Source organism: Cyprinus carpio, unplaced genomic scaffold (assembly GCF_018340385.1).
Source record: "Cyprinus carpio isolate SPL01 unplaced genomic scaffold, ASM1834038v1 S000006603, whole genome shotgun sequence".
NCBI classification, from domain to species: Eukaryota; Metazoa; Chordata; class Actinopteri; order Cypriniformes; family Cyprinidae; genus Cyprinus; species Cyprinus carpio.
Window position 1 is genome coordinate 458,736 of NW_024879248.1, and position 19,946 is coordinate 478,681.

The 19,946-nt window shown below is 42.3% G+C and overlaps 2 pseudogenes; one reads left to right on the forward strand and one right to left on the reverse strand.

Annotated features, from left to right (window-relative positions):
• Positions 1-249: 249 nt before the first annotated feature.
• On the forward strand, positions 250-2,485 carry LOC122144154 (annotated as a pseudogene).
• Positions 2,486-4,102: 1,617 nt separating this feature from the next.
• On the reverse strand, positions 4,103-19,719 carry LOC122144155 (annotated as a pseudogene).
• Positions 19,720-19,946: the final 227 nt, after the last annotated feature.

A 19,946-nucleotide genomic window follows, 5' to 3' on the forward strand; every position in this document is an offset into this window, starting at 1 on the left:
TTCATAACTTTTTCTTCCTTGGAACATGCTGCAGATTTGTTGGCTGCACATCCATGATGCGAATCGTCCGTTCCACCACATCCCAAAGCTGCTCTATTGGATTGAGATCTGGTGACTGTGGAGGCCATCTGAGTAAAGTGAACTCATTGTCATGTTCAAGAAACTCTGAGATGATTTGAGCTTTGTGACATGGTGCATTATCCTGCTGGAAGTAATCATCAGAAGATGGGTGCACTGTAGTCTAAAGGGATGGACATGGTCAGGCCGCAGCAATACTCAGGTAGGCTGTGGCAATGCTCAAATGGTACTAAGGGGCCCAGAGTGTGCCAAGAAAATATCCCCTACACCATTACACCACCACCACCAGCCCGGCCTTGTTGAGACAAGGCAGGATGGATCCATGCTTTCATGTTCTTAACGCCAAATTCTGACCCTACCATCTGAATGTTGCAGTAGAAATTGAGACTCAAAATTTATATTGTCCAGTTTTGGTGAGCCTGTGTGAATTGTAGCCTCCGTTTCCTGTTCTTAGCTGACAGGAGCGGCACCTGGTGTGGTCTTCTGCTGCTGTAGCCCATCTGCTTATATATATAGAGCATCTGCATATATATATAGACTTATATGCCTAAATATTTTTAATTTGTACAATGTATTTCATTATAAAATGTAATGTCTTTTAATGTGAATTATACAGGGCCATAAGCTGAAGGAAAAGTTGGCTCCAGTGTGTAAACCTGTTTGACTGAGAGCAGCAAAGCACACAAGGAAACTAGGCACTATCTCAGACAGCAGGTACAATACTCACCTCAAATACAAATTTTTAAAACATTTTCACCATTTCAGTGTGTTTCAAACTGTTCAAACCAAGAACGATAACTTTAAAGATAAACTATAGCAATAATTACATTAGCATTAAAACTTATTATAAGAATATGCTGCAGTTATGTTGTCTGTTTGGTGGTCAAAGTTTTTATTATATATAATCAGCTGGAAAAATTCATTCTAAAAGTGATTTTAACTATATTTTTCCCCGTTATCGTTATACCTGTGGTATGGACTCATAGAATTTAGAATGATTACTAAAAAACTGTATAGTTTATTGTGTTATCCTTATAATTATCATCCTTGGTGGAGTATAGGTGTTACTTTTGGAGCACTCTAAAAACTTGAAACAGTAAATTTGACACAAACATATAGGATACTTGTAATTCTCATGGCTGTGCAACCAGGAGCCTGATCCTGTGCTATTTTTGAACAGATCCTGCCTCCACTGAGAGACGTTGAGATAAGGCCTGAACAGGGGAACACACTGAGGAGCAAACTAGTGCGACTTATGACCCATGTCGACACTGATATCAAACACTGTGCGGCTGTGCTTCTCTTTGTGCTCTGTAAAGAAAATGGTACATAGATACATCTACTGAACCATGTAAAGTGCACTGATATTCATAATTTATACATACCATGATACTGAATGATTGTCATATTCATGGTATGCTCATGCTATAATTGAACATGCAAGTGCTGCTGGGGTGAAATATTTTTGCAGGCCAAAAAAAAATTAAAGGGTTAGTTCACCCAAAAACAAAAATTCTGAAAGAAAATTCTGTCATTAATTACTCACCCTCATGTCGTTTCAAACCCGTAAGACCTTTGTTCATCTTACAAAGTTTACAAGTCCGACTCTCTAACCATTAGGCCATGAATGCCCCCGTAAAAACATTAAAAGATCTTGAGAAATATTTCAGGCATTTAACCAAAGACCCATTCAAAAAGCACATTGCCTTCATGACAATGGAATCAGAAGTGCTAAAATGCTTATTCATTTCTGGGTTTTGGCCTACAAAAATGTAATCACTGCAGCACTCTATTCATAATACACCTTTCTGTGACATTTAAAACAGTGCTGTCGGTATGGTATTCATGAACTCTTTCTCTCCCAGTGAGCAGGTTTGTGAAGTACACTGGTTACGGTAATGCAGCGGGGCTGCTGGCGGCACGGGGTCTTTTGAACCGCTACTCCAGCGACTCTGACTCAGACACGGAGGAGTACAGACAGGCCAAGGACAGGATTAACCTTGTGACGGGACGGGTGGAGGATGAACAGCCTGATCCAATGGAAGGAATGACTGAAGAAGAGGAAAGAGGCAGAGGGCGCTCAGACTCATAAATATGTTCAACAAACTCTCACGGTATGTGTGTGTCAGAGAGATTCCACCAGGAATGTGGTAAAATCATCACTGATTTTCTGTTCAAGACGTATGTGTAGTGAATAGGTGATCCCCTTATGATATCTGTTATGATATTGATATTTGTTTTCATCATTTTTATCCTTCCACCCACACCCGCTCAGGAACAAAATCATTCAGCCAATGGGAGTGACAACGGACGGCAGACTGGCACCGCTTTGTGGCCAGACGAGGCACATCGCTGTGCAGTGCAGGAGGAGGAGGAGGAGGAAGATGATAGTGAAACAGAGCAGTAATGGACAAGATGATGATGATGATTAATGAAAGACAGGTGCAAGATAGTTTATACTAATGACTGATATAGCGCTGAAACGATATTAATGATAGCGCAACTAACAACCATGTAACTTATAATAAGGAAATAATCTATTGTTTCATTTAATCAGTTGGTGTATGTAAAAAGAAATTCTACTGAGACAGAAAACAGAATTAACGAAGCTCTGTATGATGTGTGAAGGAAAAAAATAAGGCAGGCAAGAAATCATTTATGATGTAGCCTACACGAAATAGCGGAGAATGTCATTTCATTGTAATAACTCTTGTGAGTCACGATGAGCTAGAAACCGCAGAATAAGAAGCAAAGGAGAACAAGAAAAGAGACAAAGAGAGACAGCCATCACACCAAAGACAGACAAACACTGCTGGAAAATGCTGCTGGTGTTGCCATGGTTATGTTACCATGGTAACAACAGGAAGTGCAGTTCCACTGATTCTTTTTTCGCGCTCTAGCAGGAGTGGAATGTTTACCTTGAAGAGAACTGCTGAGGATCTGCGCCGAGAACACTGAATAAATAATACATCCTCAGAAACGTTTTCATTTATAAGATGGTTAGTAAACTTTGAACCTAAGTAGAATATTTAGAGCAGTTAGTTTTTTTGACTGTACTGCTTGATTTCCAATGCATTTCCCTCCACGATATCATTCCTACCCGTACAAAGTATCAGCAAATATGTCTAGGACAAATAAAATGAGAGAGAGAGAAAAAAAATTCCAAGGCAGTCTTGTGTGAAAATGCATCATTTTCATAAACTCATTTTTCTTTTCTTTTATTTGCGTTTGTCAAATACAGGAGGATTCATGTACAGATGAGGGACAGGTAGAGAGAGAGAGACTGAAGCAACTGTACAATATTTACAGAAGAGAGAAATAGCAAACCTCCAAAATAATAATCATAAGAATAATAACAATAATAATTATCATAGTAAACAACCAACAGATTAAAAAAAAAAAAACGTAAACACAGACATTTTGCACACTTTAAAACTATTACATCCCTCTGCACTGTTGTGTTTTCTTTGAGAAAACGAACAAATACACCTCTTTTTTGCACCGCATTTTCTTTTAAAGAACAAACAGAAATGTTTTTTTTTTTTGTTATTTTTATTTTAAATACGTTTTTCTTTTGCTCTATTTTTTGACAAAAAAAGGAACTACATACTGCTTTGACCCTGACCCCGCTCTTTTGTCCGCATCCTGTCCGCCATGTCCTTCAGCTTAGGGGACAGGAAGAATAGGGGGTTACGGGTGACCCATTTCATGTACACCCTCATAAAACATGAGCATTATTATTAATAATAATTGTTGAAAGCCCCAGCTTTGGGAGGTAACCATGTATAAATGTCCATGTATAAATAATACAAATCATAATTGTTCATAATACATATTTATATGTAAGAGTGTGCATGGAACATGGCATTCAAAGCTCACCTCTGCCAAAACACTGCTGACCAGTGAGGTTTTCAACCCTGTTCCCTTTGGCACTATCTTTATTCGTCTCTGTGCAGACAACTGTCTTTACACATTCTCGCTCTTTTGTTTTTTTGTGTTTTCATACCATCTCCCTGTGGGCTCCCGTCGCAGGGAGCTGACACAAAATGAAAGAGAGAGGAATGAAAGCTTTACAAAAACATTTTTATGTTAAAATGCAACAGCTTAAACCGCCAGTGGCTCTTACACATTCTGCAAAGGAAAATCTAATTTTCCTGCAACCTGGAGGTGCACCGGTTTTGTTTGCGAGAGAGGAGTTTCTCCCTTCTCCAAACAGGACGTGCTTGGAACGTCGACAGCTGAATCTTAAGCCTTGGTGCTGAGCGTCAGCAGTTCAATGAAGGAATTGAACAGAGTCTCTAGCCAGCCCTGGTTGGCCATGCACTGCTGAACCACCTCCTCCTGACCCGGATCCTCCTCAGCTGCCTGTTCTATGCTATCCTGTCTGTCTGAGGAGAGAGAAAGACAGGCGAGGGTTTTTACATGCTAATACACGGATACAGTGTTGCATTTCTCAAATGAGCTTATATTTCCTCATACCTCTTTTTTACAGTGCAGTGTTGTGTTTTTTTTGTTGTAGAGAGTGATAGAGACTGTATATTCGACAAGTCTCTGTTGACAGCTTCAGGTCCTGGCAAGCAGAGAGAGATGGGCTTACAAGTGAAGAAAAAGAGAGCTCAGAGATTTCAAGACAGATGTATTATTGGAATTCAATGACCACAAAAAGCTTTTGGACACTTAAAGAGGGAGTTCACCAAATAACCTGTATGACTTTCTTTCATGTTTGAAAAACAAAAGAACATATTCTGAAAAAAAAAAAATGAAAGTCAAAGGGGTCCGATGTTGTTCTGGACGCAACTGACTTTTATTATAGGGACAAAAATATTTAAAACATTCTTCAAAATCTCTTCTCATTTTTCAAAATATCTTCATTGCATTATTTAACAAAACATCAAATCAACTGTCATCTGCAAACAAATGGTGCTTTTTAGTCATTTTTGCAATGATACTTAATCAAATCACAGGTTTAATTCATCACAACAACAACATTTAATCAACTAACATTTAAAAATCATGATTTAAAAAAAAAAAAATTAATTGTACTGTCTTTCTTTAAAATAAATGCCTGTTGTTTTTTTATTTTGTCATATAATGCAATAAAGGTAAATAGAGGTAAATTTAAAGTTTCGTCATGATACAATCTGAACTCAATTCTCTTACCCAGCAATACAATATTTGCAGATACCTCAAACCATGCTGCGATACAATTACAATTTGATTAGATTTAGGGGCCTATGATTGATATACCGATATTATTTTACACAACCAGTTAAATTTTTATTAACTCAAAAATGCAACCGTAGTTTTACAGTCAAACAAGTCATCTAGTGTATCTTATTCATTTATAAAAAATATAGAGAGATTTTTATGTATTGAATTGATATATCATATAGTTAGTGATTTGATCGATGCATCGTTATACCCCTATAATTCAAACAACATTAATATTTGTAGGTATGGCTAAAGTGCCCAAATATGTTATTACTGAATGGCTTAATTATGTGAGAAACAATTGTGTATGCAACATGCCTGCTGTTTGGGAAGGCTCCTTTTGACTCTGTTGAGGGTTTTGCGGTTATAACTCTCTCCACCCAGGTGCACTTTAACCGCTCCAGAGTCTAGGGGGTCTGCTGTCATTTTGAGGGAACATGTGCAGTGCCTCCTACAGAATGGGAACGGAAGGAGAGTGAGAGGACTGCCGGACATGTTCCTCAGAAAACACAAATCAAGATGTCTAGAGTACTCAAGAGGAATGCATTTGTTTATCACTGAAAGCCAGTGTCACCTGATGCTGGACACTCATGTTGATCCTTCTTAACAGCCTTCGTTTCTGTTCGTTGAGGATACTGTCAATCTTTCTCATGGGTGGGAGATAGAGCTCATCTGAGGACAAAAGGGGAGGAGCCAGTGGTAATGCATTGGTATTGAGTAATTAAATAAAAAAACACGATTACTTAAGATTCACTTTTAAATGATTATAGAATATATGCATCTTACATTTTTCACTAGTTCATTTTAAATGGTCCTGCAATGTGATAAATAACTTAAACATATAGTTCAGTCATGAAACTCTAGATGGTGCAGGCTGACGGGTTGTTAATGTAACTGATGATATTCAAAAGAGTTAAACGACTTGGCACAAGCTGATTGGTTTCATGCTGCATATGCAGTCAATGAGCTTACTGCCTTGAATTTATATATGGCTGGCTAGCATTCACTTGAGATTTCCTGCAGCCCGCTTTCAGAGTTTTCTCTGAAGCCCTCCACCTTCCCCAGCTCCACCTGTATAGATCTGCTATGGGTTATTTTATATGCTATTTGTGCAGCAGCATGTCTTAAATACTCACTGCACCATATTGCCGTATACATTGGCAGTAGCAAGTTCCTGTACTTGCAGCAGCAGCAATAATCTACAACTACAGCAATAACCAACAGCAGCAGCAATTCAGCAACAGCATAGCAGATCTATTCCACCAAGACCAAATAAATTAACAATGTCAGATCCATCACCAAGCTAAAATCTTCAGAGAGTTGTCATGATTGAACTATAAATATTTTATTTACGTTCAAAGGTTTGGGGGTGGGTTTTTAAAAAAAGTTTTTTTGTTTTGTTTTGTTTCGATTTTGAAAGAAAAGCACTGAAAACACTAAATATTTTTTTCTGGAAAACGGTACTTTTTTCTTTTTTGAATTATTTTACGAATGTAAAGTAAGTTTAAAAAAAATGCACTTATGAATTTGTTGCTATATGACAGTCACTTTTGATCAATTAGCTGCACTTTTGCTGAACAAAAGTATTAATTTATCTAAAAAATGGTAACTTTTGAACAGTAAGATTTACCAACAAAAGAATTAGCAAACTGCTGTTTAAAATAGTGTTAGATGATTTATGTATAGGCACAGGTTTAATAACTGCTACAAATATGTTCGTGTTTTTTCAGATATCTTTGCTTTTAGGCTTGGAAAGATGACATCAGTGGCCTAAAAACTTAATTTAATGGAACTTGAATTAACCAGCCTTCATTAGTCACTGTGACTTTTCCACTCCCTCTCTTTCTAAGCATCTTTTGCTTCTCATTATTTTTCCAGCCTCACTTCATTGTCCTCTCTCTCTGCCTCCTTTACTTTTATTAAACTCCTTTCATTATTCTCTCCATCCTTCTCTCCCTTATCCTCTGCACATGCACTTTGTATTGAACCTAATGATGTGCACTTACCGTTGGTGTCCTCAAGAGCTTGGATCATGTCCGGGTCCAGAGCAGTGCTGACCAGCATCTCTACATAACTGCGGAACATCTCTCTCATGGCCCGACTGTTCATCCCACTCCGTGTTGATACTGAGGATAGAACAGATGTAAAACACTTGGCAAACACCAGAAAATACAGTACTCTCACACACTTCAACAACTTAGTTTTGGCTCCACAAAACAAGAAATGCAAAATGAACTAAATTCAGTGTTCATCATCTCATACAGTGTGCTGGTTTATAGACAGGTTGTAGCAATAAAATTTTTACTATATGTAAAATATATGTAAAATAATAGTATTCTGGTTTTGAGTGCCATGACAAACCATTATATAGAAAATACTGTGTTGGAACTACTGTTAAGAATAATGAATGGTACTATCACGTATTAATATATATATATATATATATATATATATATATATATATATATATATATAGTGGTACTGAAAGATTACCATATTTACAAATCATGTTTTTTTAAAATGGGACTTCAAATGGTACCACTATTTAAAAGTTTGTGTTGGTCAGTAAGATTTTTACTAAATTTTTGGGAAAGAACAGAATTATTTTGTTCAGCGAGGATGTAATACATTGTCAAATGTGGCAGTGTTGTGACAGTTACTTTTTTTACCTTGTGTTTATCAAAAATCCTGAAAAAAATTTCCATGGTTTCCATAAAAATATCAAGAAATGTCTTTTGTGAGCACCAATAATCTTGCATAATATGCAACAATGCATATTATTAATGCTTTTACTGTATTATTGATCAAATAAATGGATAAGAAACTTCTTTCAAAAACATTAAAAAATCTTGCTACCCCAAACTGAAGTTACACTAAATGAAGCTGCTGCTAGTTTTGCATAATATTTCAAACCACACAGACAGTATACTGCACACACATAAGCAAGCCATACACACCTTCATCCTCACTGGGTGGGTCAGGGGAGGAGTCTGAATCAGAAGAAGAGGGCATTTCTTTAAGCCACTTCTTCCTCTTTTTAGGTGGAGGTTCTGCCTTTACTTTTACAGGTCTGCTCCTCGTCCTGTCAACCCTCTTTCTCTCCCCACTCTCTTCTCCTCTTTGACCCTCCCCCGCTCCACAACGGCCGTTCTCCTCTCCAGTTTCTCTTGAGTTTGTCGCTCTTGGAGCTTCTTTTCTTTCTCTCGCTCTTTCTCCCTCTCCTTCCCCCTCGTCGTTTTTTTTTTTTCCCTTTCCTTTCTCTTTTTCCTCCTTTTCTCTTTGGCCTCTCTCTCTCTCCTTCTCCTTTTGTTTTTCCTTTTCCCTTTCTTTCTCTCTTTGTTTTTCCCTTTCCTTCTCTCTTTCCCTTTCTTTTTGTTTCTCCCTCTCTTTTTGCTTTTCAAGTTCTCTCTCCCTTTCCTTCTCTTTCTCCTTTTCTCTCCTAGATTTCTCGATCTGTTCCCTCTCTCGTTCTCGCTCCCTTTCCTTTTCTCTTTCTCTCTCTTTCTCCTTTTCTTTTTCCCTTTGTTCCCGTTGTCTCTCTCTCTCTTTCTCTCTATCCTCTCGTTCCATGCGAGGTGGAGTCAAGCTACGTACAGGTTGTGGTTTAGGAAGTGACTGGCGTCTGATAGAAAGGAAAGACATTCATATTAGCTGAAATTACAATTCTGTCATTATTTACTGTTATACTGGTTTTTTTTTTTCCTATGGAAAACAAATTCTGTTATGCTTTAAGCCTAAGCCACAGGTTGGACATCAAATGTCCTTAGCTTTCACATATCTAAAGATCACTTATCATAACATCAGTATTTTATTACAGAGCTGCAGCAGTTGAAAGATTATTGAATGAATAAACACTTAAATTGTGTTGCTTTTCCCTCACACAAACCTATTGTATGAATGCAGATGACTTTGAATATCTTTAGTCAGATGGACTACATTTCTGGTGCTTTTTTTAGTGTTTTGTTTTCTTCTTTCTTTTTTTTGACACACATAGGCCACTGTGAACTGTTTTTTATGAAACAAGCTGTTTGAAGATTCTTCAAAAATTCTGCCGCTCCACTGAAAAAAGCAACAGCATTTAGGGTTTTAGAAGCATGAGGGTGAGTAAATGATCACAGAACTCTTTGATTGAGAGTAACTACGTATTAACCAGCAATATAGCACAGGACCACAGTAGCTCCAGAAGTGCATTTAAAGTGAAATTACCTCAGTGTGAGACTGGGCCGATGCAAGGGTTTCCGCGAGCACACTCTGACATAATCCTTTTTATTTACATTCCTCCAAGAAGTTGACATATATAAACGCTGATAACGCATTTTTGCATCTCCAAAGTAGCCCAAATACTGCCCAAAGAGTGACAGAGGACAGAGAGCATGAGTGTACGGAGGTGGTTTAGTGTTACATTTCAAGCAAGCCATCCAATGCATGCTATTAATTCTTATCAAATACAAAAACACACTCACATTACTGGTAGCACAAAACTGCCGCTGTCCATCTTTGATTTCAGGAGCAAACTTCTCAGCAGAGCTTTCTGGACCCTACAGATTGGAGGCGGCTCTCGTCCGGTCTGCAGCGCCAGCTGAGAAAAGCCATGAGAATTGAGCATCTAGTTAAATTGTGCATTTAAATAAAAATTCATTATTCATCTATTTTGTAAATGTATGCTGTAGATCTTATTGTGAACGATTCATCTATGCACAAGCTTCATTTTTTGACATAACTGGACCTTCCACAGTTTTCCAATCATTTATTGCTGCTTAACCCCTGCGCTTCCATAATCAAACTCTAAGCATTAATTTTTTCCCCTGTAACACCTGCATCTCAAGATTCAAACAAGCAACAGACCACTGATCTCCAACCCTGCTTCTTCTGGAGAGCTACCATTCTGCAGACCTCAGCTCCAACCATGTTTCAACACACCTGTCTATAAGTTTCAAGTAACTCTGAACACTTTGATTAGCAGATTCAGATGTATTTGATTGAGGTTGGAACTGAACTCTGCTGGACAGTAGCTCTCCAGAAGCAGGGTTGTAGACCCCTGACATAGACAGAATCAAGTCCCCACCATAATGTCTTTTCTTTTCCTGACAATCTGTTTCACTTGTATGTACATTGCACTACGGAGGAAAATATCTGTCACTATTTCTGTTTAATTGCGACTTCAGTTATTAAAAGGATAGTCCATTCCAAACAATTATAATTCTGTCATCCATTACTCACCTTCTGTGGCTTCCATGTATGACATTTTTTCTTATGCGTAACGCAAATAAGACAATTTTAATAATTTTTTTATTCTGATTTTATTTTAGTTCTTTTTTATTTTTTTTTTATTATGTTTGATGTAGTTCTAAATCTAAAGGGAATCGAAACTGTTTGGTTACCAGCATTCTTCAAATTATCTTCTTTGTATGTTCACAGAAGAAATTGAGTCATAGAGGACTAAAATGACATTAAGGTGAGTACTATCCCTGCAAAAACTACATATTAATTCTACAGATAATATACTACTACTAAAAAAAAAAAAATGGGTTTTTTACCTTAAGAGTACCAATATCTCAGTGCGGCACCACAAATTCATCCCTCTCTCTGAAGATCCCCTCCCCCCCACTCTCACTGTCATCATCCTCACTCTCTCCTGCGATGGCTGCGTTGGACTGTTTCTTAGCCAGGTGCAGTGAAGTGATCTGAGGCGGCGTCAGGGCATCTTCGTGGGGTGGGGGTGAGGGCCGGGGAGGCTGGGGCAGCTCTTCGGGAGGAGGCGGGGAGGGGGACGGTGGGGGTGTAGCAGAGGGGGGCAACGTGGGCGGAAGTGGGGAGGGAGAGGGGAGAGCAGGTGGAGAAGGGCTGGGAGGCAGGGAATTATGCAGTGGTGGCTGTTGTTGTTGCTGCTTGCTGCTGCTGTTGTAGATTCTCCTCCTCTTCTTGAGATTGGAGAGCAGGGAGGGAGAGACAGAGGAGGAGGAGGCATGGGGATGGGGAGGAGGAGGTTGGGGTGAAAAGAGCAAGAGATGGAGGAACAGGGGTGCAGGGGAAAGCTCTGATGGAGATCCTAAAACAGGGGATACAGTTGAGGAAAGAAAGTAAATTAATATTTCATTGATTGAAATATATCTGACTGTAGATATGTTAATATACTCAACCATCAACCTTTGGAGCACCCAGCATTTCATACTCAGGTTCTTTCTTCTTCGTCCGGTTTGCTCTCCTCTGTCCTTATCTGATCAGCTTCCTTTTCCTCACTTTTTGTCTTCCCAACTCCTCTCCTTCCTCCTCACATTCAGTCTGCGCTGTTCTCTTTCTGCTGTATGTCTTCATGTACCTCCTGCACAGGTTCTTCCTTCCGTCCTCACCCATTGCCTGGAACATGTGCCTCCTCCTGCAGTTGGGCTTCCGTGAGATCGAATCCAGCTCCTGTGGACGGGTTTATCTCATTCTCAGGTTCAGTTGAACGAGACAGACTCAGGTTGTGGGAGTGGAGGGGGTGTGTTCAAGAGACACCATTTGCGGCGGAGTGTGCGGTTGATGGTTTGTGTAGGAGGAGGTGGAATGGCAGCGAGACCTGTGGGCCGTGTCATAGAGGGGCAGAAATTGGCAGATTATATGCTCTTCTGCAGGTCCTGGTTCTTACTGACCGAGTCTTCCTCGTCTGAGGAGGAACGACGGCAGGGTCTCCAGGTTCCTCTTGAGCTCCTCGTCAAGTCTTTTACAGGGGGAGGGACAGTTACTGAGGACGGAGGGTTCTTCACCCTCGTCTCTCCAAAGTGTGTGTAGTCGCCGACCCCCCCTTTGCGCCACCCCCCCCCCCCGCGCAGTGAAGGTGGTGTTGGTGGGATATGGGCGTATGGGATTCCTCCCTTACCGGAAAGGAATCTGTGGTAGTGCACCCATCCTTACGGTGGAAGCTTCACCGTGCCCCCCGCCGCAGAGCCCCGAGCTTCTAGTCTTCCCCGTATTTCAAGAACATCCAGAATAGGAGAGTCTGACTGAAAACCCTGACTTCGCAGCTCTTAAGATTTCTTCCTCCCATGCTGCGAGGCAAGAGGTGCAAGAAGCAATGAATGATGGCAAAAATCCACAGCAATAAACGTCAATCAGCATTGGAAATGTTTATGACAATGCAGTATAGTAAAAACAAAAGGGAAAGAAAAAGAGAATGAGCAACCCAGAAAACAGCTTATAAATCAATGACACATTGTACTAAAATGTACTTTTTGATTAACATCTTATATTATTCATCTTTTTGTGGTCCCACTCTCTTACGTTTAGGTGACTCAAGATGAGGTAAGAACCCTTACTGAACAGCAGGGTGGTTCATGACGTTACTATGAATCAGTAACCTTAGCAACATCCACCTAGCAACATCGCTCCTCCCCCTTTCTTTTATTGCATTTTTAAGAACCAGTCAATCAGGGTGGCCTGGCCAATATCTTAGTCTACATTTAGTTTGGCTCCCTCTAGTGGCAACGTCATACACTCTGAGAACAATGCTTCCTCTGTAAAATAATTGAGGGTGGAAAGAAATCAATGCATTTAATGTCTAATTTAGTAATGGCCTTGGTCCAAATATGCGTGTTTATTGTTTTGCTATCAGAATTACACCTGGAAAATGATACATCGCCTAAGAATTGACGGCTTACTGGCCAGGAAACGCTTCTGCATGGTAGACCCTGCCTCTGGGGTTATTTGGTCATCCATGTCTCCATCCCCGACATCTACAGATACACAAATCATAAACATTGCCACATTACATACTCAAGAGATCGCACATATCTACACATAACACCCAGACTGTCTTCTTCCACCTTCTTCCTCCTGAGGCTACCCTGTTGCTGAGGCAACAGGAGGGACATTTCATAAGTGCAATTGTAAAACTATGGAGGAGGCATTTCATTTGATATTTACGCTGTAAAATGTGGTTGAGTATAACGAAGAATCTTCCATGCTTGTTTTTTTTAAACATGTTTGGTCCTTGGGTCTGACAACGCGTTTTCATAATGTTACAGCAGCCATGGTTTACTTTCCCCCATTCAGGACAAAACATTTGTGACTCTTTGACATGTCTAGTTTTCAAATTTACATCAAACCCAGTTCGTTCATCATCTAGATTTTTCTGTATTTGGAAAGATCCTACTCGCGGTTGCTGATCATCTACTCATTATAGTGAAGCTTGGTGCGCTGCAGAAGTAAGGTGACAACCTTTTGCATGTGGGCATAAATCATAACGGATTTCACATGCTGCTTCCCCACCAAGTCCCCGTCTAACTGCTGAATAATATTCGTGGAACATGGCAATGCACAGATAACAAAAATGACTATAAAATATGCTTGATAAATCAATTTTAAAGGCCTCCTAAAAACTCTTTTCAAGGAAAAAGAAAAAGAACAGTTTTAACTAAAAAGAAACGAATTTGGCAAAGCCTTTTGCTGCTTTGGTTTGAAATTAATCTTATCACAGCTGCCAACACAAGGGCCGGGCAGGGTCTTCCCCAAATACTGAGACTCCTCTAAAACTTTGTTTCTAATCTGCAGGTCATCTGAGGACATGCAAAAGGATCCCACCCCTATATGACACAATCACATTGTTTTGTTATGTTTTTTGGACACATTAGGTTGACAAAAAGTGGGAGATGTCAGAACTGATTTTATGAGTGGGATCTTTATGCAAGTTTTTTTTAAAGACACGCAACCTATCTTGTCTAAGGGATTATGAAAGGGTACAGATCTTTGCAACAATAATCATTCTAAAAATGCAAAACCGAACAATTGTCCCCCCATTTTGCTCTACATTTTACTTTTAGAAACCATCTGGAGTTATTTAATATTTTCTGTAAAATTTCAAAACCATTCACTAAACCTTTTTTGAAAGCTTGAAACTCACCTCTTGGGGTTTCTGCTTCATTCTTTCCTGACCACAGCTCATATCATTTCTGTTTCGTTCCTACACTTGTAGATTGTCCCACTGGGCTCAAACACAAGAGATGGTGCAGCTCCTACCGAACCATCAGACAAAAACAGGCATCTGTTAAATGGACAGAGGAGTCTGTCCTCATTAGGGAGTCAGATGAGGGATGGCATGGAAGGAATAGGAAGCTTAATCTGGTAGGGGAAAACAATTAATTAATTAATTATGTTTTGGATATCAACACATGTTTTACACTTTGTTACAGTTTCCTTGATCCATTTTCCATTCCCACCAAACATAATTCTTCCAGTTGTGCACACATCATCAACCCTTAACTTACTTTTATTGGTTTTTGATGGGTTTCCTGGTATTGTCTGCTGAGGCTGATGCTTTGTGTGGGAAGTTGTTGATGGTTGTTGTCTGTTTGATGGTGTTTGATGAAGTTTGTTCTAAGACTGTAGGAGGTGCTGCTGGTGGTGCATCGTGTTGTGGTGGGTGTGTTGCTGTAATGGTGGTGCTGAGTATGTGCTGTGGTAACTGTGGGTTATTGATGGAGGTGAGGTGCTTGTTGTTGGTAATTGCTGCCCCTTGTTCATGTCCTCTGTGCAGTTCTAGCATTTGAATCTCCCCCTTCCTTCCACAACGTCCTACTTCCCCCTCGCCCACGGCAACCTCTAGTTCTCTCCACCATGGTCCCATCATGTTCCTGCAATTAAGGAGGCTCCGGGAGAAGGGGACGGAGAATACGTGGCCTACCCTATACCCCTGGGTCTTGGTGTGCTTGGGGCCTTCACGTTTAGGTTTGGTGGTTTTTCCCTCCCCCTTTTCCTTTCTTTGGGCCATCCAGTGGGAGACAGCAGCGGTGAGGAGGTCAAAGGGATGGGTACCCTAGAGGGGTTGCAGAAAGCTAAATCACCCATGAAAAGGGCTTAAACTGGCCCACTCCTGAACCACTTCCCGGGACTTCCTGGCAACTGGAACGACGAGATCAGGAACGCAAGTCTAGGCAAGACTTGTCTTGCTGTTTAAACGATGTCAGCTGGGACACTCTGCTTTAGCCTCATTCATCCTCAAATTCATATTCTTGATCATAGTTCTTATTAGCCTGTGATTGGGCAGGCTATAAGCGGTCACCTTCTACGCTGGTTTTAAGGAGGTGAAATGACGTGTTTTCACAAGTTTTTTAGGTCTAGGAGGAACAAAAGATTGGTGAGGTCGACGCCCTGCTGTGCCAGGACAACGTGATCTACAACATGCAGAGCCCATCAATTTTGGTTCCAGTTCCGTCCACTACTGTGTCCCGTGATTGCCCATCCCAAGGCCTGGTGCCCTTAGACCTGAATTAAGCCTAGTTGTTCTGGTGTTTGTACAGGATGGATGTGGTTTCATGGGATTTCAAGGGTCCCGACTTCGTAAAGAGTGCTAAGTGCATAGACCATTGCGCAATTCAGACAAACTGTGACAATACCGGCGCCCATAAACCCCTGATCACCATGATGGCCTATACAGTCATATGTACCTCTCTCCAACCACCCGCCTGTAGCTTTAACTGCAATCAATTCCATCTTGTACTGTTCCACGTGCCGCTGGGCACACCATCCTGACACCCCTTGTCCCCTGCACACTCCACCTCCTCCAGCACAACTTGTTTCTTTTAGGGGGGGTCCTCAGAGGCACAACCTATCCTACATCCCTGGAAAAAAGGAACGATCCATTCTCGGAGGAAGAGAATCTGGGAAAACAGAATGGTTGTCAGTGTGGCATTGAACCTCTGTTGCTGCTCTTGGCTCTGACCATGCGTGTGAGCTGTTTTTACCACAGGGCTACAAGGTCATATTGATGCCTCTTTGAAGCTGATCCATCTGTGGCTTGTGTGAGCTGGGGTGGATCTCTTGTTCCCTGGGCTGGGACCGGGGCTCGTGTGATGGGTCCAGGAGCTGTGTTGCATTGTGGTGAGGGTGCTGGTGAGGAGGTTGATGGGGGGTGAGAGTGTGCCTGTGGGCTGATGGTGGGATATGGAAGGGTTGGATGGTGGTGAGCCCATATGATTGCAAATGAGAGGGTGGTTGTGGACCTGCTCACAAATCGGACTGCGGACAAAGAAATCATGAAGCTCTGCTGCTTCGTGTTGAGAGTGTGGTGGGGACTGGATGGTGTTAATGAACCTCCTATGTTGTGTGATGGTTGGTGTCTTTGATGATCAGGCAGTTCTCCCATCTCCTGCAGCAACTCTATTCAGTGGGCCCCTGGCCCTATCCCCGACTGTTTGTCCGGGAGAGAGATCCTCTCTAGCATGTATAGTGTTGAAACAGACTTCTGACTTGACTGGGCTTGGTTTCGCGGAGCCTCTCTTGCCCAAAGTGGGACCTCCATATTTTTTGACTGGAGCCTGGTAGTTTGAAGTTGAGATGCCATGTGGCTGAGTGTCTACTCCTCCAGAGCCAACAGTACCTAATCCCCCCATTTGGTCCAATCCCGGCGTGTTGACTTCATTGGGGTTTGTTGTTGTTGCTGTGAGGAGGGTCTGTTGGTTTGTCCATCTTGTTTTTCGAGGTGGTATGTTTATGCGAAAAGGACAGACTGGAGAAGGGTGCAGCCCTGGGAGGTTTGGCTAGATATGGATTCGGGTGAGAGAAGCCATTTAGTCCAAGGGAGGGCTGGGTCTGGTCGCTGCTGCAAAGTCTGAGTCTTATCGTAGGTAGGGTAATTCATGAAGGCTGCCTGAGCTTTCTTAAGATCTATATGTGGGGTTGGACCATTGATATGGGGGTCTGAGGAGGTGCTGTGAATGCTGAGATTGTTGCGAGTGTGATGGGTGAGGAGGTTGATGTCGATGTGTTTTGATGAGTCGTACGTGGTCCATCCTCTGCCATATGTGGAACACTGAACTAGGGAGTCATGTTATTTGACAATGGTAATGAGTATGAGCACAGAAGAATCAACTGCGCCTCGTCCTCCAATTGCACCAGCTCCCGCAAGCATCTCTAGCAGAACTTAGTCTGCGGCTTGCTTTTTCAGAGACACATCTCCTACTGGTTCTATCAACCTGTGCCTGGAACCACTAGAGGCCAGCAGCAAACTGAAGTCCACATTGTTGGTGGTCTTTATTATTGGTTCGAATGACACTCTTTTTTTTGTAGATGAACGTTTCTTCAGATTGCCTGTGTTCAGTTCCATATGCAGAGAGAGACCTCCACTCCATCTCTACTACTGGGAAAATGGACTGGGACTTTGCGGTTGTTTGTGAGGCTACTTGATGAGCTTGTTGAGCAATGATTCCGGGAGGGATGGTGGTGTGCTGGACTCTGTGAGGGCAATAAGTGCGGGAATCAAAACAAGTCGATCCTCATCTTCTTTCGTCCGCTTCTTGAGATCTTTCTAACCCCACGCCATATCAGAAATCATACTTAGATTTTTGGCGGGTGTGTTGTGTGATTACGACTTTGTTTGCTGGTGTGGCACCCTTGTGTCTGAGTATCTTGTGGACAAGACAGGAGTGCTGGGGAAAGAATAACTGAAGGATAGGTAATACTTGTTGCCCCCCTTTCCTCCAGGTGATTAGTTGCAAGGGCGAACGGTTGGCGTGCAGGGGAGATTGCAGACATGGGAGGAATTATTCCAGAATTACTTGACTGTGAACGGGCTGGGAATCGGGGAGGTTGTATGATCCGCCACACCACTTGCTACACTAGCACTACCAACCACCTGAACCAACCCCCCCACACTTCCTGAACTACCTGACTCCAGATCCAGTGGTACTGATTTGGTAACCCGATACCATCTCCAGACACCATAAGTGCCGTGTTGAAATCGTCCTTGATCCACCCATAGCCCATTGCGGGACTTACCTGCCCTCCGAGAGATTGGTTGGCAAAGATCCATATCCCTGAATCACAGAACCCTAGACACTCAGCTCGAAAATAACGCCCGTTACTCTCAAGATTTCCGCAATCGCGCTTTTCCTGACCCCCCAAGGATGGACTCCAAGATCCTGAGGCCTGTGGAGAAACTGAAGCCTCCATATGGCTGGGGCATGACGAGGTGGGTGGCGGGCTTGGTGAATACGAATGTTGCTGTGGTGGGGTCGAAAGGAAGGCCCGCAGTGGCTTGGACAGGGCAACTGGGAGAGCCGAGCCATATGTAGACAGGCAAGGTTTGGGGTGGCGGCTGCTGCGGCTATAGCAGAGGATGATAATGTTGGGTGGTGGAGGGTGGCGGGGGTGGTTGGTGCCGCTGGTGGGGTTGCTGAGGGTGCAGAAGAGAAGGTTGGGGTACTGGATGAGAAATTAGGATTAGAGGCAGAGGAGGGAAGAAGAGGTAGCGGAGGTGGAAGAAGCTGAGTGAGGAGTTTGTCGTGAGGGGTTCGAGATGAGGAAGAGCCAGAGGAAGGAGAGTAGACACTTACTTGACTGGAACTCTTTCCATGGTTTCCCCAATACCACCACCCGAGCCAGGCTGAGGAGGAGACTGAAGACGAGGGGGGTACAGGGGGCGGGATAATAGGACGATATACCTGCCGGATCGTGGGAGGGTTTGGGGTCAGATTGATGGGCTCTGCTAACCCAGGGGCACAGTTTATAGGGAAAACCATGACGATTGATGGGATATCTGCTGTTATCCTGATGCAACCACAACTAGATAGTGTGTGTAGGGGCATGAGGGGTGGAAGAGGATTGGAAGAGGATAGTTGAGAATGGCCAGGAGAAGGTATTCGGGGTAGTGCTGATCACACGTCTTGCCTGGGGATGGCTCTTTACTGCGGACTGTGGTTGGTTGAGGGGCACTGCAGAAGAAAAAAATGTTTAGGAAGGAATTGTAGAGTGAGAGGACTGATCATGCAGGTGTGAGGGAAAGCAGTTAAACTGAGGTGTAAATGCGGTTGAGGTGGGTGAAGGGTGCTTGTGGTGGAGGAGCACTAGGGCGCTTCTCTTGTGGGCTCTCTATATGAAGCAAAGTCCCCACTCTGTGAGCCAGAAGACGGTTTTCCAAAGCCAAGACTGACTGGAGGGGTGTTTTTAATGTGTAGCAAAGGATAATGTGGTGACAAAAGGGACCGTTGGAAGTAGGAATGAAGGTAGCGGTTGTCCTGCAGAGATATGATGGGTGGTCACTCCAGGGAAAAAGAGCGCCTGAGAAGGATGCCATGGGTGATGATATGCCGACAGAGCAGAGGAAGAGGGAAATGAGCCACAGAGCCAGTAGTGTTGCACCACGAAATGGAAAGCTCTGCAGGGCTTGAGTGTGCAGTGCACAGCAACAGAGAGAGAAAAGCAAGAGAAACAAGGAAAAAATGATCAGCAGTTAGGAAGTGGTGATTCTATAGATTATTTATGATATATTTCTGTGTTTTAATTAGATAATTCTCTATTCAATAACTCACCACACGAACCAGTTTGCCAAGAGGGGGTGCGAAATGGGAAAGAAGGGAAGAGGCAAGAGGGGGGTGCGCTGAGCACCTCGGGATTCCAAAGCAGAGTCAAGCCTAAACTGAAGGCATTGGCACTGAGGGATGGCATGATGTAGTCCATTATTCAAAAAGCCTGAAGCCTGTGAAAAGATGATTATTAAAATAAAGTCTAACAGTGCAGGATCAATCAAAGAGAATTTCTGACGAAATAGTTTTTGTATGCGCTTTTGGTCACCATTATACTCAAAAAGCTGGATGAAACAACAGAGGGTTTCCAGTAATAATACTTAATTTTGTTGGAACCGTACCTAAGCTCTTCCTGTGCCCCATGTCTCCGCCTTGTCCGAG